Here is a 19,671-nt window from a genome sequence, read left to right on the forward strand (position 1 = left end):
GCACAAAGAAAGCAAGATAAACTCTAGCCTCTTCATCATGGATGCTTTTCTCCCTTAGTCTACAGCAGAGCAGTTCACGTGGACTGACCATGACATGGTGTGAAAAGCTTCAGGCCTTTGCTTTTAGAGGTCATTTACTCTGCTGCATGCTAGTGTTGGACTAGAGGCACTCCAGCAGGAAGACATCTGTCCGTGGCTTCTCTCCCACCTTCAATGTGCAGGAGGAGGAATGGTGGCAGTCTTTGTGGGAGGATATGGATGGTGGGAGAACCTAGAGCCTGTTTGCAGCATCCTGACCTGCTACTGTTACTAAGCTAACCTTCCCCTCAAGCCTGGCTACTCCTAGGAGCTGCTTTGCATCCAAAGCTTTTTCTTGCAGAAGATGCCCTCTCTGCATGAGTTGGCTGGAGCTAATTGGATCCCTTTGCTGTCATGGCCAAAACTGGTTACTTGAGATCTTAAGTGGACACTGGTGAGATGGGCGCAGGCTCTCAGCTTCTGTAAACCTCAGATGATCTAGAGCAAGTGCTGCAGCACTCGCATGCCTCCAGGGAGCAATTAAGTTTCACAGCAATCCCACGGGCTTTTTTTCTTCAGAAAGCAGGAATTTACAGTCCAATTTCAGCTCAGCATCAACTGCAAGCTGTTATTTAGCTAACACTGATGCACATTTTGCTTATATGGGCTGAACAAGGATGCAAATAAAACAAGTAATCAAGACGTTTGGGGGAGCTGGAGATGGGGTTTTTTCCAGTAGTCACTTAAGCAATTGAACAGCTCTGTTCTTGCTGGAGATTTCAGGGCTTCTCAGCTTTCTCCTGCGCTTCCCTTACTGTGCTCCAGAGAGTGCTGTTCTCCCAGACGGAGAGATCCAGCCCCTTGCACCATAGCCAATTGTCTGGGTGTGAGTAGTACATGATATATTTTTCTGTGCACAACAAGATGAACCATCCAGGGGCAATATTCATATGCCCTAGAGCTAGTTTTACTTATTTCCTATTCATACACTTTGGTTGTGAAAGATTAAACGTGGCGGTAGCTGTTCCAAGTGAGTAATTTCTCTTCAGGTCTTAGATCCTTTGTTGTTTTTATTTTTGTTTTAATTATTCATTGTTAGTGTCTACTGGTTTACGCATATCCACGCTTTGAATCAATGTGGTAACAAGGCTGGGTGATTTTTTTCGGAGTATCTTGGTTTTATTTGCTAGGTGGACTGAAGTTAATTACCCTGTGGGGATCGGTGTGGAAAGGTGTTTGTATGTGCAGGGAAGGGGAGGTTTGCCATTAGGAAAAATGATGGCTGGTTCAGTATTGAAGAGAAGGGTTTCCATCAGCCGTAGTAAATAAGATGCTGATTGCTGCACACTTGTAAAGCATGCCAGACAACCTTATCCTCTGAACATCTGCCTCCCCTCTTGAAGTCAGCGTGGACTGAGCTTCCAGTGTCACACGAAATCAGGCCCCTTGCAGAGCCCGCAGCAGTGAGGATGCCGATCTCCGGCTGGCGCAGGTTTGGCAGCAGCAAGGGCACTGGCTTGGGCTTCGCAGCCCAGCTGAGAAGCGAAGTAAGTCGGGCTGTCCAAGCTGTGAGCCATGGCCACACCGCCACCGGATCCTGTGCTAGGGAGCTGACCACTGCCTGCAGACAGGCTTATCCAGGGCTGCAGTCACCTCTGAGGCTTAACTGTGGGTGGGAGAGCTCTGCCATTTTGGGTCTTTGCCCCTTCTCTGAACAGTTCTTGCTCTTGAGCCTTTTCCGATAAGAAACAGAGCTCTGAGTGTGGGAAGTTTTGTACCCGCTCTCCCAGACTCAAAGCAAAACATGCACTAAACATCCTTCTTTTAAACTAGTCTCTCAGGAGCAATCCTTTCTTGTTCTCAGGCTAAATGTGTCAATGCCTTCTACCCCAGCCTCTATTTTGCAATAGAAATGAATGAGATTTTTTTTTTTAGCTTCATTCTGTGCTTTCCTGCGGCCATGCTAGTGAGCGTGTGGTTGCTTTTGCTTGGGGCAATGGCATCTTATCGGAAAGAAGTTTAGCAGTGCTTGTATGGCTCTGTGCCTTGCTTCAGTCCTCTGTCTTGATGTGGCTAAGCTGGATCCCCAGGCTGGACTAACTGGGATCAGCTGTTTCTTTTTCTAGTCTCATTGGAGGTTCAGCAGAATGGAATCTCAGCTATTTGAGAACTTATATTCTCTAAAGCATCTGTCTTATAAAATACAAACAACCCCCTACCAGTCTGGGGCCTTTGATAATTCCCCAATGAAAGTTGTGGGGCAGTTTTCCCTTAGGGCGGTACAGGTTTTACGAGGGTTGTTTTCATTTGCTTTCATCTCTTAAATCATGAGCATTTCTCTTTCTCCCTCTGTGAAAATGATTGAGGAAATTAACTGCTAATGGGGAACGAAGCCAGCTGTATTTTTATTCCAGACCCCTTGCAAGGTTGCGGAGGGAAACCCCTGTATCTTCCCATGTTAGACTCGGTCTGGCTGGAGTGAGTGGTGAGAGGGGCAGCCTTGCCTTATGCTTAAAGCCTGGGATTGGAGGTGGATGCTAAGAGCTCCTCTTCCCAGCTGTGCCATGGCTTGGGGGTGTGTCTACCAAGAAGATTGTTTCCACTCCTGTCTTATTTTGCTTTTATAGTGCCTCCTTGCATATTAACTGAGCTGCACCATGTCCCTTGAGTGTCTCCCCCATACCAGATGCTTGTGTTACATCCTCTTGCTTTCCCACAATCGTGTTCCTCCCTTTTTCTCACGTCAAGGAACAAGTTCAGCTGAATCATTCTTCATAAAACATGAACCAGCTAAGTAAGGCTGGAGTGGCAGTCAGAGCAGAGCGATGCTCCCTGCTTTCAGGCAGTCTTGTTGCCCCAGGCTTTTCACATACAGTAGCTTCATTCATGAAAAATCACATACTGGTGGCCTCATTCATGGAAAATTAGCACACCAATATTTTCCAGCACATTTGTTAGCCAAAACTTTGATCTGCACGCTAGGTTGTCAGCCTCGTGCAGGACTAGGCTTAGAAAACAGGCATGCCCAGGCTGGCTGGCTTGATATCAAGATGTGAAGTCAAGCAATTAGGGTTAAAGTTACCAAATAAAATGCTGGCTTTCTCCCTTCCTGTCTTAAAGGAGATGTTGGTGTGACTCTGAGCTCTCGAAGGGCGCGTGGTCTCTCTTCAGGGCTCCATCCTCTTTGGATGGCAGTGGTCTCTGCAACTTTTCTTTTGTTCGTTTCCAGAAAAAGCCCGATAGAGGCTGAGCAAGTGACTGCCCCGGCCGTGGGGATTTCCTCTGCCTGTTTCTGGCTGTGAGGATGGTTAGCATGGCTGGGGTTCACTTCGGCTATTGCTGTCCTGGTGTGGAGGTGGCAGAGCCCCTCAGTTCTTGCACTCCCCTTACTTATTCTTGCACGAAACTCTGAGCCTTGAGTGAACTGGTGCACGGGCTGAACTGAAGGGGCACCTTAAACAAGATCCAGACTGTCTCAAGCTCTCCAGGGTGCTCTAATCTGGCCTGCCAAGCCATGGAGTACTTTATTTCCCTATCCAAGGAGGTTCAAAGCCTTCCTGATGTGTTTGGTTACAGCCCAGTCGGCTTTGCCCTAGAGCCTTTGCCATTGCGTTCTTCCGAGCAAGCACGGTCCTCGGGGCGGTTGCTGTACCGAGGGAGCCTCTGTGGAGGCAGATAACTGGTGTCATGTTGGCAGCAGCCACGCAGACGTCCCTCCGGGTGTGCGAGGACGTGTGTGAGATGCTCTTGTACCCGCTGAGGCCGGGAGTGGAGGGAAGTGATTTATTTGAAGTTTCTGATGGAGACCGCTCGTTTCTCTGGGAATCCCAGGGGAAGATGCATTTTGTGCCCTCTCTTCTTTGTTCTCATAGCATCTACTATCGATTATCAGCAAATAATTGTGTATAAACAAGTTTGATCCGACCTTGTGCAGTAGCTTTTCATACTCTTTCAGGAACCTGTACTTCAGCGCTGTTGCTATAAGCCTCCAGGCAGCCAGTGGACAATACAGATGCCTGTTCATCGCCCAACTGCCTGGCTTGAGAACAATGATGGCATTTCTTGAAGTAACAAGTCCTGAGCATGTGCAGGGTTGGATTGTAGCGCTTTTTTTTTTTTTTTTTCCCTTTGAGCTGCGGGCTTGAGAGCAGCAGGCTGGGTTGCAGCACCCACGAGTGCAAGCACAGAGGAAACTTGCACCGTTTGGAAAATACTCATGGAAAGAAAGCAAATGGCTGTTCTTTAGGTGCTTGCCTGTTTTGCCTTGTGGTTGAGTATGCATATACTATGCATCACTGGTATATGTATGCTGTTAGGTCGGTTGAGATGCTTGTTTGGCAGCAAGGAGGGGGTTAAAGCGGACCCGCAAAGGCTGGCTGATTGCAGCTCATGGCTTTCATAATGCAAAGCCGGTGGGAATTCAGCCGAAGGCTTCATCTCCCCCTACCCCCCTTCCCTGCTGCTAGAGGCAGGCTAACCTTCCTGACTCGTCTGGAGCTGCGTCCCTGCCAGTACAGCTCACGCAGGGAAGCTCTGCAAAAAACCAGCAGAGGCGTAAGCGTGTGAAAGATGATATTATTAAACTTTCTTGGGAGACCACTGAAAGAGTCATTTTCCAGCGTGGTCGTGCTGTTTCCTTACACGATGGCTGGTATGCAGCATGCCTGCCTCTTCATCTGTGACCTGCAGATTTCTCATTGCAGGACGGCTGAGGAAGCAGCTGGTATATACGATATCTCTAACTCTCCAGAGACTGGTATGCGGGGACGTCCTTGGCTTTGCCGTAGGCTTTGGATGATGCACAGCAAAGGCCAGAAAAACGTGAAGGTGGTTTGCATGGCACCCGGCACGCTGACGTGTGCTGCAGCCAGGAACGGTTCCTGCGATATACACCCTGCTACTAGGGTCTCCATCTCGCCCTATAACGCATGTTTGGCATTAGAGAAGTGCTAAACAGGCAATGCAGCCCAGGGCCTTTTGTTGTGCAGTGTTCACTTTAAGGACAAGCACCATCACAGTATTTTTCCTAATGTGTAAAATCCCTTCTCCCTCCCTGCTGTTTGCAATAACCCTTTGGAAAGCTGGAAGGGCTCTCAGTTTCCTTTCCTGCTCACACGTGTGTACTTGCGAGCCTCGCCAGCACTGTTTGGCTGTTTAGGTTGGGGGGGATTTTTTTTTTTTCTACTTTCCCAAGTCAAAGAAGAGTGTGTAGCATTTGTTTTGGAAACAAAACTGCTTCTAGAGAATTACATGGCCTCTGCAAACAGATCAGTACAAAACGGGTCGTGTGCTTTGGGCTGACTCTGAAGACTGTACAAGATAGCTGTCTCCTTCCTCATTTTATGGTTTCATGGCCAATTGCATTTAACAAAGACTCTTAAGAAACCTTTCAAGTAGTAGTATATTGTCAGCTTTACTGGTCCTACGGGACAGTCAAGGTGCTTAGCAGCTTTCCCCTGGTCAGTGCTGTGATTGCAGGGCAGGGTTTGAATCTTTTATGGGGGTAGAATATCCACACTCAGACAAATGGGTAGGGCTTTTCATACTAACTTTTCTTCAAAGCCTTTGGGAGTAAAAGTGGTGAATATTAGTAAGAGGTGGTTGGTCATAGCTGTTGAGGGACACTACAGAGCTGACTGTCTTCAACTTCCTTTGTTACAAACAAATGTCTTCTGGAAAAAAAATTGCCTTCTGCCTCCTTCCTTTAGCACTAGGCGAGCTGGATGGGAAGTAGGTAGCACAGCTGTTAGAAGGAGTGCTTTCCTGTCTCTGCGTGGCACGGTGATCCTTCGGTCAGCTTTACCTTCCTGCTCCACGATCTGCCGTGCTCACGTTGTGCCAGGTCGGTAGGTATTCATGCTGCATTGTCCTTAGCTGCCGAAGTGTGGGACTCAGTGTCAGGTCTGGGGGAGCTTGGGAGGGACAGCACTGGCACCGCAGACACCTGTAAACAAATAAATGAGTGTCGTCTTTGGCCATGGGATTTTCTGGCCATGCTCTTCCTTTCAGAGGCAATGAGATCATATTGACAGGACTGAGAATATAAATCCATGCAGGCTCTGCCACAGGTTGTGGAAAACCTTGAGTTTGGTGTCCTGGGACTTAAAACCCAGGCAGAAATTGGCACAGTCCCTACACGCGCTCATCTTTGTGCCAGAGCTTCTGCTTTGCTTGATGTATGACATGCTGGCAAGGGCAGTGGCTGGATATCAGCCATTGGAGTCCTGAAGTCTTCATTTTCTGTATCAAACTTACAAAATGAGAGAGCCTGGGACAGTCCTGGAAACTCCCAAGTCGTTCTCCGTCTAAGATTCCTGAAGCAAACCCTGCAGTTGTCTCTTCTCCCATTTGCTGTGCTTTTCCTCCCCCTTCCGCACCTCCTGCGTTGCATTGTAGCATTGATTGCCAGTTAACATATCCCACTCTGTGCTGGGTGTAACTTTACTACAGGGCACAACCCTGAACCAGAAGCCTGGCAAGGCAAGCCGGATTGGCTTTCCAGCAATCCCATTCTCAGGGGGACAGGGAAAGCTTTGAGGGTGCCTCTGCGTTTGGTGGTGGTGGATTGACTTCGTGGTTTACAGCTAGGTAGAGTACACAGGAGAAAAAAACCTTCACAATATGCAGATTTATTGCCACTACCTGCTCTGTAGGACAGACGGCTCATGGAAGAAGGTCTGAGCCCCTCGTGCCATTGGAAGCCCCCAGAGCTCGGTAGCTGGGGATTCAGTGGGGTGAATCCTAAACCCTGTCTATGCTGGGATGGGGACCTCAATCGGCTTATATACTTTTTAGCCAGTAAAAGTGCAGGGTCCCAAGTCACTCTAAAAGATTCTTTGGAGTCAGATCTGTGCCTGAAATGGAAGGAGGGCTTTGAGCGCAGTCCAGTTTTGTCCACGCTAGCAGACTAAACTGTCGCAAACTTCTCAGCCTGAAGCAGCTTTGGGCAGTACGTACAGCTGCATTGGGAACACGGCGCCTTTACAAGCCCCCCCCCCGCCTCTTGCTGCTATTGGTTTTTTTTGAGGAGCAATGAAAAAATGCAAACCCTCAGTGCCCTTTCTTTGCCAGGAGCTGTGCTCTGCAGGCGAGACTCTAGGCATTCTCTAGAGAATTTGAGCCATAATAGTGGATTTGTAATGTATGCTGGAGGTACCGATATTGGTACTGGAAAAGGTGAAAAAGTTTGGGACGAACTGTCCTGTTTGTGTACCCCCCTGGAGTTGCCCTTTGCCTGATCCTCATCGCTGCGGTGTGGTTCATGTCTTCATCCTGACCGTTGAACGGAGAAGTGAAGGCACCAGCAGGCTGGCTTGCCTGAGGTTACCCGGGAAGTCTGGCAGATGAGGTTTCCCAGACCTGAGGCTGATCCCGAGCTTCTGGATTGCCTTTCTTGTAGTACTTGCTTTCCTTGTAGCCTTTGTGTCTGCTGGGTTGAATGCTGCTGCTTTTAAGTGAAAAGTCTGGTTGTACGGGGAAAGAGGTTTTTAATAAAACAAAAAACCCTGTCTGAATTAGACATGCCTAATGTGGCAGGCCTGCAAAATGGGTCCTTAATCAACTACTTTCAGCTACAATCTCTGCCTGACTGCTAGAGCTGAAGGCCAGAAATGCTCCAGAGTTCATCTGGCCTAAACTCCTGCATGGCACGCTTCTCCCCGGCCACCCCTGTGTCAAACCAGTGGCCTTTGGCCTTTCTGGTAAAGGATACTAGCTAATCTTGAGTTGAAAACCTCAATAAATGAAGGATCCTCTCCTTTCTCTGAGGTTAATTAATTGCGGCAGCTAATTGTTGAACAAATTGTTTGAAACAGTTACAAATACGCCAGAACTTCCCAGAATACAGCAGATTGCTTGAGCTCTGCTTTTGTGGGTTTTATTTAGATGTCACTAGGACACGGTTGTGTTTATGCCTGTTTAATTCAGAGGAGTCTACTGCTGCCCCTCTTGCTCTCCAGCTCTCTCTAGGTGCCTGTCTCTGTATTTGAGGATGCACAGTGGCTGATTTATGACATTTACCAGCTTGACCAAGGGCAAACTCCAGAGCCGTATAGCTGTGAGTGATTCATCTTTCCTTCTCATACATGGAGATAAATGTCAGGATGGATGTCAGCTGTCTGGCTGATGCATGAGTGAATCTGGTCTCGTATGTGCACCTTGAGCCGAGAGTACGTGCGTGCATTTTTTACTGTTTGTGATAAACCTGGAAATGCAGATTGTGTTGGAGGAAGAGGGCCTTTTGGTTTTAAATATTGATACCAATATAACAGGGCTGTGGCTGTGAGAATCCGGGAGCCTTGAAGCATTAGCTCAGAGATTGTGCTGAATGCCTTGGGGAATTCAGTGTTGTGCAAAATAAAAGAAAGGGCTTTGCAAAGTGATAACGTGCTTCAGATGCAGAAATAATGAACGAGGTCCTCTTGGGTCCACAGGCTGTGGGCTTGTGGGGCTGAAAATGGGAAAAGAAAGATTCTGAGTCTTAGGAAGAGGCCCCTGACGGAGTTTTTTTATTTACTTTGATTTGTGATGTAACTGAAAAGAAAGCAGCTGCCCAGAAACCCAGGCGCCTATGGATTGATTGCTGTGGAGGAAGAGGTGAAGACCCTGCTCCTTGGAAATGCTCGAGGCGTGGTGAGTTGGATGTGGTAGGTCGTCATCATCTCTAGAGCCTCAGTTCAGAGAGCACCGAGGAGTTCTGCTGTGTGGTTCTTCATCAGCTAATCAAGTTGAACAGTCATCCAGAAGGCACGATAAGGGCTGAGAAACTTTTTAAAGTAACTTTTAGCGTTGTTCTCATCTCTCTGATCCTTTTAGGACTTCGAGCCACATGCAGTCAGAACACGCTGGGTTTCTTGCGTGTGCAATTGCCCCTTCCCCAGCAAGGGGCCCATCATGTGGCTTGTGAATAAACTGTAACAGGGGCCCGCAGACCCCTGAGCTGGCTCCACGCAGAGTGTACTTGCCAGTTCTTGGAGGGTTTACTAGCAAAGGCATAGCTTTGTGCAGGCTGAGCTGTGCTGCTTCCAAATCCGAGCTGGCTTTGTGCCTTGCTGTGCCTGGTCTAATAAGCTTTCTCCGAATGGGATTTGCTGGGTAGTGCCTGTTGAGGCACGCGGGCTGGCTGCATAGCAGTGAGCAGAGGTCTGGTGCTTTGTCTGGGCATTGCAGCCCCCCTTTCTCCTCTGTTGCTGTGAAGATGAGGAGCTGTCTGTAGGATATTTTCTGCATCTCAATGCCAGCTTTTACGTTAACTGGTTGTAATAAGTGTAGTCTACAACATCACTAGTAGTCGATGGTTATTTAATTTTTGCAGGCTGTTCCAGTGTAGGGTATAGCTCTTGCGGGGAGAAATGTTCAAAATACAGGGGTGGTTGTTGATGAGGGTAGCAGAGAACATCACAGCGCAGCTCGGACTCATCTGGACAAGGCAAAGCTGTCCAGGAGAGGGACTCACCTTTTGTCCTGTGCCAGAGGGGTCTCAGCATCTGCTGCATCAGGTAGCGGCATGGGAGCATGTTGTCATGAGTTAGTGTGCATGCTAGTTGCATACGCTGCCCTGTAGAGTTTGAGCACCTTAGCATGTTTAGTTGGTGAAGGAAAAGCAAGCTTATAAAACTTTAGGATAACTATCTTCATGTAAAAAAGCAAACCACACTGAGAGGCTGCAGGGGACGGGGATGGCAACCTAGCCTTTTAATGCAACTGACGTTTCACTTAATGTGGAGAGAGTAAATGAGAGGAAGTGATTTTTCTCTGCCAAGTCCTTTATTTAAACATAAAGGCTTTTCCTGGCTACTTGCAAAAGATACTGTTAGCAGAGTGGTCCTCTGCATGACGCTTCTTTCAGGCTGAGGCTCCACTGCAACATCAGCCAGAAGACCTGGCCGCTGGCTGTTGTGTTTCCACTATTCCTCTCACATCCATGCTTGTTGGATCTTTTTGCTGAGCTATTTCGGTGCACTTAGCTGAAACTAGCCTGACTGCCAGTGTCGCATGCTGGAACAGCTCTGCAACAGCTGAGTGCTAGAGCCAATGTCAGGGAAGAGGTGGATGGGATTTACATTGTGAAGGAACTTCAGTCTTAAAGATCTTGGTCTTTCCCAAATGAGCTTGTTTTCCTGAGGCAGGGAATGTACACCGAGGAAGGATCATTTTACATTTGAACTTTCATCTTTCCCTACGTGCGTGCTCTTGGGCAGTGCTAGAGACAGGGTCCTGGATTAGACACGACCTTTGGACGGCGGATGACTTGCAGTATCTCCTGTTCTGAAAGCTGCTCTACGTGCATGTATATTAAGGTGACTATTAGGATAACGCCATCATTTGTTGCGTAGAGTTGCAAGAAAAATTATTTCATGTCCCAGCAGAGCATCGCTGCAGTCACATACATGCAACTGCTAGTGCCCATGGTCTTTGCAGTCATAGCTCACTCAGACCTGCGGCATTGTGGTACCATTTTCTTCAGCTTTTTAATTAAACAGAGGCTTGAATTTCATATATTTCTTTCCACATTTCTTCAAAGCTCTTATGTTCACCCACTTCCCCCCACTTCAGCTTTCCCTGGTAGATTATAGCCTGCTGGAAAACATAGAGCACATTGTGAAGCCCCAAGCAAAAGCTGACTCAGCGATGCTTCCCATTTAGGCTGCCGCTGTTCATGGAACAGGAGGTTAGCCTTAAAATACTTCTGCCAAAAAATACTGCTGCTGTAACGGAACTGGTGCCCATTTTATTAGCTGCTGCTGTGTCCTTTAAGTTTTTTAAAGAATGTAGTCTACTAGTGCCTTAGCATTCTGGGAAAGAGTGTTTTCTTTTCATATGCTGGAATAACTCTGATTTTTCTATAAGAAGCGTTTTCCACCTCTTCTCCAGATCTCTGGAGAAAGGCTCTGTCCTAAGCACAGCTCGTGTCGCTACTAACAGTGGCCCCTGTCCTTAAAGGATTTCAGCTCATGCAAACTGAAGTCCTGGGAGCTGCTGTATGGATGTGAATGAGCCTTGCTTATAACATGAATGTCAGCACGTGGGTATGTCTTCGCAGGCCCACCTGTGGTCCTATAGATCAGGTCTTTCTCTGTCCCTAGGGACTTCTCCAGGTTGTGCTCAGATCTGCAAAGAGCCACCTGCTTTCTGCTGGGGACTGTTTCAGCTCCTGGAAGCAGGATCGGTTCTGGAGCTGCCAAACGTAGTTCCTGCTAGGAGCATCTCCCCAGCTCTTCCATGCTGCGTGGAGCTGGAGGGATGCGTCGCTGCTTTTCTGTGCTTCCTCTCTCGAGGAGAGGGGGAATGGAAGTGGTGCTGGGTGGATCCCTTCAGAGCAGGCACAGGGCAATACAGGGAAAAAAAGCCTTCCTTATCATTCCCACCATCCTTACTACCTGGAGCAGATCCGTTCCTGACCTCGGAGCAGATGGGTGTCAAGACCTGATGCACGTGCATGAGTGTGATCTCGCTAATGTGTATGAAACTGGATGCAAACACGGCAGCAGTGCAGGACTAGCCAGTGTAGTGAGGTGCCGCTATAAAGAGAAAAGTGAATCTCATCAAGTTCCTGTGTTCTCCATAAAACAATCGGTGACAACTTGGGGTGATATTCCAGGGAGAAAGTGGGTTTTGAGGAGGGAGCCGGCCAGAGAGCAGTGCTTCGCATGACAATGGTGGGAACAGTGGGTGTCTGTCAGTCCCGGAAATATACTCGAGTGCCCTTTTTCCACCGGGGAATTAAGAAGTTATGCAGACTCGGCCTAGTTTCATTAATGGATTTAAAACAGGTTTTGGCAGAAGGCAGCCAAGCACATCAGGAATGGAACAGAAAATATTCTTCCCGAGTCCAAGAGTCTGGAAACTGCCTCTCACACCATCTAAAGCAAGTGACAAATACTGTTCTTGTTGTAATCTGAAATCTTTCTCTTTTCTCCCTCCCCCACACCCATTGTGTGCATGAGTGCATAGGCTATTTATTAGCAAATTTAAAGCCACAGGCACAAAACTATTGTGGAGTCGCCCTAGGACTCCTGCACTGGAGGAGGAACATGTTGCATTACAAGGTACTTACCAAAGCAGCTGAATTCAGTCTCTTGATTGCCTTGGCTACAGCTCCAGGTACTTATTCATATTTTTTCCTTTTAACCCTTATTTCTTCTCCAGTCTGATCTGCATTTTTGACAGGCAATTATTATCGCTGAAAGAGCTGACAGCTCTGGTAGTCTCAAGTGCTGCAGAAGTCCTGGTGCTAGCTCTAATGCACACAGGTTGTCTTTGAATATTTGGAAAGAAAGGCTGTAGAAAACTTGCAGTATAAAGCTTGTCTGTGCTGGTGTGAGCGGGAGTGCTGAGCACTGCTCTGTTGGGGCAGGACCTACCCTGGTCCCACAGCGCCCCTGAGATCACGGGGAGTCTTGGACCTCAATGGGGGAGCACTTCCAGTCGTGAAAACTGGAGCAAAGTGAGGCCGACAACAACTAGACAACTCCTTCTGTAGGGGTTTTCAGCATTTCCCTGGCTCAGTCTTTAGTGCTGTTTTCTAACCCTCCCCGTTTGGGATGAGTACCTCTCTTAGCTTGTCCTCCCAGCTGGGCTTCAGCAGTGCCAGTGCAGATGTACATCGGTGACCCCAGCTTCTGGGTTTGTTTTTCACAGCGGGTGCTTCTTACAAAATTCATCTCATTAGTAGGTGATCTGTGACTTGTCTGAGTCCAAAGGAGAAGCGCGTCAGTGTCAGACCCAAACCCAGGCTGTCAATGTGTGAATGCCTTCCTCCTATACTGGAAGACTGTAGAGACGCTCAGATCGGTTGCTCAGGATGCCTCAGTTAAGCCGCGTTCAAAGTTGGGATAACTCTGCTGTACTGACTGCTGCGGTACTTCGAGACCTGTTGATGGGAAGAATATTCCACCACGATGGATGACGGGAGTCCTGGTGGAAAGCCCCACCAAGGTTTGAACAACTAGCAAACACTGGGATTAAATGAATTTCATAAAGGGCCCTAATACCTTAATACTTGATAGAGACAAAATTCTTTGTGGCTGCAGCTGCAGTTTGGCCGGGTCCTACCTCTTGCAACAGGGGTCACTACTTCCATACAATGCTAGAGCTGGTTTATCCTATTTTTACTATGAGTAGATGTAAGTTGCGAAAGTTGTTTTTCTAACGTGCTGTGACTCTGCTTGCTTCCCCGCCCTTAGACTCCATCTGTACACTTCAAAATAGTAGGAGGAAGAGGGCAGAGAAAGAACAAAGGCTCGTAGTACGAATGGAAGGAAGCAAGGGAAATTCAGGAGGAAATGGACAGTGAGAAATACAAAAAGATCCAGCTGCGCTGAATGCATGGGGCGTGAGTGCACAGGGATGCTTTCTGCTTGGTATTCAGAGCTCAAGACCTGCATTGTGGAGCTGAACTTTCCTTTGAGTCAGTGACCTATTCAGACACCTAACAATGTCCATTATGTACAGTCAGCTTGTTTATGCCCAGTGCTGGGGTTTTTTACCTTTTTTCATGTATAATAAAACAATATCCTACTTGCAAAGTGGCCAGGCTGAGCTAGATTTTGCTGTGTGAGCACTTGACCATCAGCTTTCAGCAAGCATCTTGTTACTTAAAGATTTAAGAACACAAACTGTGATGACAGGATGCTCAAGGAGAACATCTGGTGATGAAAAACACTGTTCTTGGTTGACTGATAGCAAATGTCTCTCTTCTTCGAAGGATGGGGGGAAAAAAAGAGGTAGCGAGAGGTGGGTCCCTGCCTCTCTGGAGCTGTAGTGATTAAATTGGCAGCCTGAAGAGGTAAGTCCAGAACACTGCTGAGGCTTGGTGGCAGCGTGGGACCAGCCTGTCAGTGATGCTCGTGCATCTCTGCAGGGCGAGAGCAGCGGAGAGGCGAAGCCTGGGGAGCTTGGGGAGAACATCTCCGCTGTGGAGAGGCAAGCAGTGCTGCTGCAGCCCGTGTCCTTGTTGCAGAATAGGTGGGGCTGTCAGCCCATGTGAGAGCTCTGCTTAGATTTGTTCTACAGCTGCAGAGAAACCAGCTGTCCCAGGTTTAACATACAAGGGGATCCCCTGAGAGGCTTTGTACACTCCCTGTGGAGTTCGGGGCAGCAGCTGCAGAAGTGCCTGAGCGTGCTCTGCAGCGGAGAAATCCTCTGCAACCTTGGGCAGCCCAAGGTTTTAGCCCTGTTACTTGGAAACAGCTCCCACCTCCACTACAAAATACAACATGAGTTGTCGTCGGATCACGTGGTGGCTCTGATTAACGTGAGAGCTGAAGTACAGCTTTTGGGTTAGAAAAAATCACGTACGACATGACCTCAGCCTGTAGTTTTCTGCACGAGGACGTCGTTCTCAGTTCAGGGAGGTGCTTTTTAACCCAGCCCACTGAGAAGCAACTGTAAGCAGTGACTGAAAGAGCTAGAGCTGGAAATAAGGTATACATTTCGTGGTGAGAGCCATTTGGGCACTGGAGCAAGTCTGTGCAGGTGATGGTGCTTTCTCCTCCTATTTAAAGAGAGAAAGCATTTTGGCAACTTGCTTGTTCCATCTTACGCCCTTGTTTAACCACTGCTCATTCAGTTAGAGCCACTTAGCAGCTTTTAAGACATTTCTTTAGGGGAAAAAAATGAATTCTGCACATTCAGGGAAACATCTGTCATCATTCGGAGCAGAAACTGTAGTTAACGCGGTCCCTGGAGCCTGTGGGAGAGCTCTGGTTCCTTACTGCCGCTAGGCAGTCACTTCTCGGAGAACAGAGCTGGCTGTGAAAGGTGAAGAAGGTGGTTTAGCAACGTTGCCCTACATCTAGAAAAATCAAGCGGTGCCTCTTTGAAGCCTCGAACATGTGCGCAGCACATGACACACGAGGAGTGTTTTTATTCGTGTTTGTTCTCAAGAAATCATGTTGCGTTGTAAGCTGAGCCCTTTTTAAGTGTCTTAAGTTTGGCACCCTGAGAGCTGGGGTGCCTTAGCAGGCACTTCTGGAAGATGTCAGCCTGTATTTTCCTGACTCAGGTCCTTGCAGTAAGAACTGAGGAATGGAGCATTTAAACAAAAAAATAGAAGCTACAGTGCAGCTAGATAATGTCAATCTTGTCGTTGCTTTTAATATTCATTGCCAGGCACAGCGATCAAACTTTGTCAGTTTTAAGTTAAGCAACCCTTAGTCCTAGTCAGCTTCTGTCTGTCTACATGAAAGGGATAACTGAGCCCACAGCTGCTAAAAGCATCTCTTGATTACTTATATTTCACTAGGTATTTAAAGATTAGGTTGGGGCATAGAGGATGAAAGGGTTTTTTCTTTATCTTTTAATAAGAAACTTGTATTTGCAGATATGAAAGAGACCAAAGACTGAAGCGTCTAACGTGCTCCTCTTTTCCCCGCTGCTTCCTCCAAGCAGGGTGGGGGTAGGGGAGCTTGTGGAGATCCTACAGGGAATAAAACCATGTCCCTCTTGGTCTGCTGCTTACCACAGCCCTGCCCCGGTTCCCAAAATTGATGGGTAAGGATGTGCCGTGCTGGAGTTCTCATGACATAGCCTTGCTTGCAATGCAGGAGACCGAGTGCTGTACATGGGAATTAAATATATGGGGCTCTGTATGCTTTAAACGTGAACAACAAAGGGGAGGATGATCTCTTCTCTGTGCCTGTAATGCGAGAAGCTTTGCAAGATTCCTGTAGTCACTTGCTTTTGCTGTCTCCACTGACTGTCAAACCCTTTTCAGGGAAAGGACGTTTTCATTAGCCTTGTGGTGCTCCAGCCCTTCGATCAAAAAATAACCATCCCTGAGATCTCCAGAAAATTATCTGGCAAAATCAGACAGGACCAGATTAACATTGTCCTAAACAAAAAAAAAGAAAGAAGCAGGGGAAAATAGTTTGGAGAAGGGCTTCCAGCTGTCTATATTTAAAAATGTGGGAAGGGGGGAGAAAGGCATGGATCCCAGTGTAAACCAAAGCCAGCAGCTTTCATGTCCCCGTTAAGGCAGACATGTGGCAGGAACAAAGATGCTCCCCTTGCTGTAGCCGCATGATCATAGGAATGAGTAGCGCACAGAATGCATTCGCACCAGCGTGTGCTCAGGAGAAGGGTGTGAACGGTTCCCACACAACCTTCTCAAGAGCAGCCTGAAACAGTATTTAGCGTCGTCCTGCCAGCCGTTCATCTTTACGCCGGCAGGTTGAAACAAGTGATGGAGTTGCTTCAAGGGAGTTTGCTGGTGAGCTGGTTGTGTGTGGCATAACAGACTTTAACTGACGTCTTGGGATGCTTGCTTTGTTAATAGCTTAACTGGACATAGAAAGCTCTGACTTTGTGATCAGTAGACTTGGGGGCGTGGGGGAGAGCTGGGCACACCAGACCCATCACCCTCTATATCACCAGATGCATGTGATGTGGGTGAGGAGGACATGGGGAGCTTCAGCCCAAAACTAAGGCAGTGTGTCTGCACGGTGGAGGGTGGTCGAAGTGCCAAGCAGCCCAGGCACAGCGCTGCTTTGGGGACGCAGAGTGAATCTGTGCATCCCGCTGCTGGCATGCTCCAGGCCAGCTTGGGTTTTCCATGTGGCTCTGGGTGCAGCCACCTCGTGAGGGGTGAAGGCCCTCGGGAAACCCTGCAGCTGAAAGTACCCCTTGTTATTTGTCTGATTTTTCATTTGGATTGCACGCTACCTCTATGTGCAGCTTGGCTGAGAAAGCCTGGCCGTGCTGTGGAAGTGCTGGTAACTCAGCTGCGTGCCTCATTCAGATCAGGGATTTTGGTTGCTGTGTCTTGATTCCTTTGCTTTTTGAGCTTATCCAGTTGTAACAGCCTCAGGGCCTGAAGGCAAGAAGTGCAAGGTGAAGAGGAGGTGATCCTGGTAGCCAGGTGTAGCTAGGAGCCAGTACGCATCAGCTCTCTTCAGCCCTGCCTCTGAGTTTGCTGTGAGACTTGACTTCATCTCTTCGTACCGCTGTTCTCTTCCCCCAGGTCCCAGGGTGTGCCTCATTCTCGGCCATGGAGGGCTGAGGGGTTGTGGCTGTCCTCTTCTGGAGTGCAGCGTTGTTCCTTGCAGTGGTTTAACCCTGAGATCCGGGTCACCTTTCCTGGTATATACAGTGTCACCTGTAACTTTGGTCCCTCTGCTCATGTGTCCGTGCCCCAGCAGTCCTTTGCTCCTCCTGAGTTTGAAAGAAGTGCTTGGCGCTTCTCGCCTTCAGCTCTACCAAATGTGCGAGGTCAGGAAGCCAGCAGGGAAATTCTGCCTCAAACTCATAAAGCACAGGAACCGGGTAAAATAAACACTTGCCTTCTGAAGTGGTTATTTGTGATTGTACCGACGCAGACTTTCCCATCTGCTCTGTTCTCCACAGAGTTGAACACGGCAGGGTCTGCTCAGGTAAGCACCCCACCTGGGAGATGTTTCTGTAGGATTTTGCTATCAGGGAAAAGAAAACTGAAGGGGTTTTTTGTTCATAACATAAGAATCCTGCTTCTAAGCTGTGCCTTTAGGCATATATTTAAATGGCAAGAGCTGTCAGTTTTTCTTCCGTCAGAATTTATTCTTCTTGTTGCCGCATTCAAGCGAGGGTATACTGTGAAAAATTATCGTCTCTAGTGGCAGTTTCACTCCGCAGCCTTTTGCCATTCAGAATTGGCCTTGTTTAGCTCTGCTGCTGAAAAAGGGCGTTCAGGCAGTCTTGCTTTGCTTTTGTTACCTCTGTGCGGGGTCAGCGTGGCAATGGTAAGAGGAGAAAGTAAGCTTTGATTTCTCCTTGTGCATTGTCACCAGGCTGGCTGTCGGGCTTTGGGCATCTTTGTGTTCTCCCCACTCTTCAAGGCAGGAGAGTAAATCAGAGTCCCCAGGGTAGGTTTCAGCCTGCAGAGGTGTTTGTGGTAATCCACAAGCTAGGAGGAACCCTAATTTGACATGCAGACCCTTTCGTATTGCCTCTCTGCTGCGTCCATGAGTTGTTCACCTTGCATCAGAGGAGCGTTTTTCTGAAATCTCTGGGGTTTCTGTTCTGTCAATACTGCCGTGCCAGTATTGACAGCTTTCATACCCTGCTTCTGCTGCTTCTCGGAGGATTGCAGTAGTAACCCTGTTTTTCTGCAGCATGACGTTGCACTGCACCTCCTCCGGCATGGAGGATTTTAGAGGGCCATTCACATGGTCCATGGTCACAACGTGGTTGTTCAAAGTCCACGGACAGTTTAAGCCTTTAGTCTCCCTGCTGAAACTCTTAGAAAAGGGACTCATTGTGCATGGGACATCAGTGCACGTGAAGAGCACTGATTTGGTCGCAGAAACCTTTCCATCAGACTCTCCGGGCTGGGTTGTGGACAGCAGTTCTCCTCTACTCTTAACCAGCTAGCACAAGCCTCTTGTTGCAAATCCCGAGTCACCCAGTGTCATATTTGATTGATTGTGGGAGGGGGCGATGCTAGCTCTGAATGAACCACCAAGTCTTAAAATATTTGGCAAATTTTCCTCCTAACGCTCAAGTCATGGGGGAAAGCGATCAGGTAAGAACCTCAGCTTTTGAGCAAGGAAAAGAAAGTTTCTGCCTCTAATGGCTGGAAGGAAAGGACAGCCACTCTGGCTGGCTTAACCTAAGGCTTAGAAACTAGGAGGCAAATTAATACTGTTTCTGATTTTCTTATTTTTCTGCAATGTCTAGCTTTTAAGCTAGCCTCAACTGGAGGGAGTGCGGAGGCTGACTCATGGCTTTTGAACGCTGGGGTTGGTGGCTCTATAGAAGAGCTCCCATGTGCTCTTGGTTACACTGATGTCCGTCTGCCTGTGAAATTTGGGTGTGCGCTCTGGTTTGCAGCGCTGCCTGTTACCAACATGTGGCTGGATGTAGGTGGCCTGCCCTCATCTGTAATTTGGCCGGTGCTGATACATCAACACTATGCAAATCTGCCTTTAGTTAGCCGTTTTCTTTTCCCAGATGTATGACAGTGCATGTGGGCTTTAGGTATTCAGATCCGTAAGGGGAGTCGCTGTTGGAGGATTATAATTCACCCTGGTTTAATTACATGCTCAGAGACAAGGCTTTGCATTGAAAAAGTCGGGGGTTTTCTTTTGGCTTCTGAGTCCATCCAGTTCCTCTCTAGTCTAAAAAAAATTGCTTGTTATCAAGAATATAACTATCCTGGTTGGGATAAAACTGCTGGGTGACTTTTAGATGCATCCCAGTCTTGCCAGTTAACGATGGGCTGAAAGAGTGGATCAGCTGGCTTGATTTAATAGCAGAAGCGGAGGAAAGCTGATGGTGGTGCATTTTTTTTGTCTGCAGTGATCGTCAGCTCAGAAGAGCACATCTCTGCTAATTGACTATTAAATGAGATTGCTTGCTGAGGTGCGCTGTCTTGCCGTTCAGTCCTTAAAGGAGTAAGTCTCTGATCAGCTGCGCATAGGGCTCTTAAATATAATCTGCCTAATGACTGGAGGGTTTTGACTTTCTGGTGTTAAGGTGCCAATGTTTTGGGTTACAAACCAAACCTTTGGGATGGGGGGCCAAGCAGGGGTGGCTTTTTTCTAAAATGGTAATACTCCAAACAACAAAGGCTGCTTTCTAATCTCAAAGTGAGACTTGGAAGCAGCACAGAGTCAGTCTAGAGATAAGTCTCTTTGAGCTCGAGATTTCTAGGATTGCACACATGTTACCGCACGCCTG

General features: G+C 48.0%; 1 protein-coding gene across 1 annotated transcript in view; it reads left to right on the forward strand.

Moving 5' to 3' along the window:
• Positions 1–19,671, forward strand: part of CFDP1 (craniofacial development protein 1) — a 67,108-nt gene that overhangs the window by 23,956 nt on the left and 23,481 nt on the right. The gene's annotated exons all lie outside the window — the stretch shown is intronic.

Source organism: Aptenodytes patagonicus, chromosome 11 (genome assembly GCF_965638725.1).
Source record: "Aptenodytes patagonicus chromosome 11, bAptPat1.pri.cur, whole genome shotgun sequence".
In the NCBI taxonomy this organism is placed as follows: domain Eukaryota; kingdom Metazoa; phylum Chordata; class Aves; order Sphenisciformes; family Spheniscidae; genus Aptenodytes; species Aptenodytes patagonicus.